This window comes from Vicia villosa, linkage group LG2 (genome assembly GCF_029867415.1).
Source record: "Vicia villosa cultivar HV-30 ecotype Madison, WI linkage group LG2, Vvil1.0, whole genome shotgun sequence".
Classification (NCBI taxonomy): domain Eukaryota; kingdom Viridiplantae; phylum Streptophyta; class Magnoliopsida; order Fabales; family Fabaceae; genus Vicia; species Vicia villosa.
The window spans coordinates 2,233,034-2,235,344 of record NC_081181.1 but is presented as its reverse complement, the minus strand read 5'-3'; the positions used below and the strand labels follow the sequence as shown (position 1 = coordinate 2,235,344).

Here is a 2,311-nt window from a genome sequence, read left to right as displayed (position 1 = left end):
AATTTGAATAGGAGAAATAGTGTGGGTAAATTTTGGGGTATGACAATCTCCATCCGTCTTCTCCGATTCATCATCTCTGTGTTCTCGCGTGGTTCTCAATCTCTCTCTGCTCACTTCTTTTTCAAGTTTTATGTCATCATTGAAGAAGATGATTGATGTGATGTTGCCACTGGTTGTTGATTTTGATGCAGGGAGGTTGCGACGCTGTGAATCGTCGCATTCTGATGTTTGAACGCTGCTTCGGTGATGCCGTTTCCGATTGATGCAAAATTGGTAGTTGAAGATGTTGAACGTAGTGGAGATCGATGTCGCGTCAAAGTTTCTTGAAGATGAGGTTCTGAGATTGACAAGAGTTTCGGTTGTCGAAGAATCTGGTGAAGGAAATCTGATGATTGAAGGTGATGTTGGAGATCGGAGAAGAGGTAGTCGGAGATGTTGCGATTTCATTTTCAGATCGAAGCTTGCGAAGTTGTGGCGATGATGATGATGTCAACGCGTGGATGAAGATTGTTGCAGAGATATTGAATCGAGAGAGAAAGATGAAGATTGATTTTGATGAGTTATGGCGGTGATCGAATTGAAGATGAATATGCGATGAAGGTGATGAGAAAGAAGATAGGAGAAAAGTTTGTTACATTTCGGTTAGAGGTTTGTTACGTTTTCTCCTCTCTTTTCTGCAAATTCTCTGTTACTGATATTTTCTTTTCTATCTCCCTGATTTTCTGCTTTTTGTTCTTTTCCTTTTGTTATGGTTGAAGAATGAAGATGATGAAGATGATAGAAAGATATGAAGAGCGTGATTGTGGTGGTGATGAAATGGAAGCGTGAAGATGAAGGATTGTTGAAGACGATGAAGAAAATCTCGCGAGTGCAAAAGTTTGTTACAGGTTGTTATTCTCCCTTTCCTTCCAATCTGTTAGCTTCTTTTTGTGACTTTGTGATGAAGATGAATAGAGATATTGAAGAAAATTTGTTACCCCCTTTTGGTTCTTCCCCTCTGAATTCTGTTATATATTTTTCTGTTATCGATTTTCCTTCTTTGCTCATTTTTTGTCATGTCGTTTCTCCCCGCTACAGATGCTTGTATTAGTTCTGATTTGAATCGGTTTCGGTTCGTTTTTTTTCTTCTTTTTCCAGGGTGCAAGGTTCGGTTTATTGGAGCATGTGTACGAACCGCTTCTTTTGGCTCTGATAGCAGTAGAAGTTCTGGAAGTCTTGGAAGTTCTTTGATCCTTGCTGTAACACCCCATTTCTACCCGGCAATTATATATAAAAATCAGAGTTTTTTTTTTTAAAAAATTTCTCAATAAACAAATGAGGCGTCACATAATCAAAACAAAACAAATCACCTCGTCGCATAAAGCGGATACATAGCACCTTTGAAGCAGAATAACTTATTTTATTAAAACACAGCGGAATCACTTAAGAATATATTCAATAAAATATCTTCAGTTAACTTATCATTTTGTCCGACCAAAATGAAACAATTAAATAGCAACATCATAAATAATATAAATCGTTTCCCCCAGAGTGCTACGTATCAGAGCGACAGCCGACTCGAGTAACGGCAACTAAATCTTCATACTTGAACACCTGCACGTTACCAATATAAAGGCAACGGCGAACAAGAGAGAAAGGTGAGATATCAAATCATATAAGTGGGCGTATGATAAATTGCATGCTAGGATTCAGACATATAAAATCATCACATCACAAGTATCAATAGCTACTATACACATCATACTTCTACAGTTCATTAGTCTCACATACTTTTCATCACATAACAAGTCATAATCATGTAAATAGTATCATCTAATAAATTTCACATATTCAAGTATGCACAAAATTCAATAGTATAATACTCAAAAGATTCAATACTATTATCCCAAATATATACACAATCCATCACTATCACATATCCACACATTTAACCAATTATGTATCAAAACATCACCAATTTCAATTATCACATCTCATGTACACATAACAATCACATAAATGCATATATTCAAACATCACATAACCTCAATGTGACTCAATGCAAGACATGTGACTCTATGCATGTGGTACCCAATGTGGACCCAAAGTTCCACCGCTTCCGATTCATATAGAATCTAGCCACGCTTCAGATCCGGACAAGATCAAAGCCACCAAATGTAAACATATAGTTTACCGCTTTCCGATTCACTCTAGAATCCAAGCCACGCTTATGTTTCAAAGCAAACCACCTTTGTTTCAAGGCATCCATGATATGAATGTATGTACAATGTTAATCAAACATATGCAATTAAGATCATCTCTACCATCTTAA

The 2,311-nt window shown here is 36.8% G+C and overlaps 1 long non-coding RNA gene across 1 annotated transcript; it reads left to right on the top strand.

Moving 5' to 3' along the window:
• The first annotated feature begins 204 nt into the window (after nt 1–204).
• Nucleotides 205–1,219, top strand: LOC131645752 (uncharacterized). The gene is made up of 3 exons (XR_009297184.1): nt 205–648; nt 759–887; nt 1,138–1,219. It is a non-coding gene; the product is annotated as an uncharacterized LOC131645752 (long non-coding RNA).
• The last annotated feature ends 1,092 nt before the right edge of the window (nt 1,220–2,311 follow it).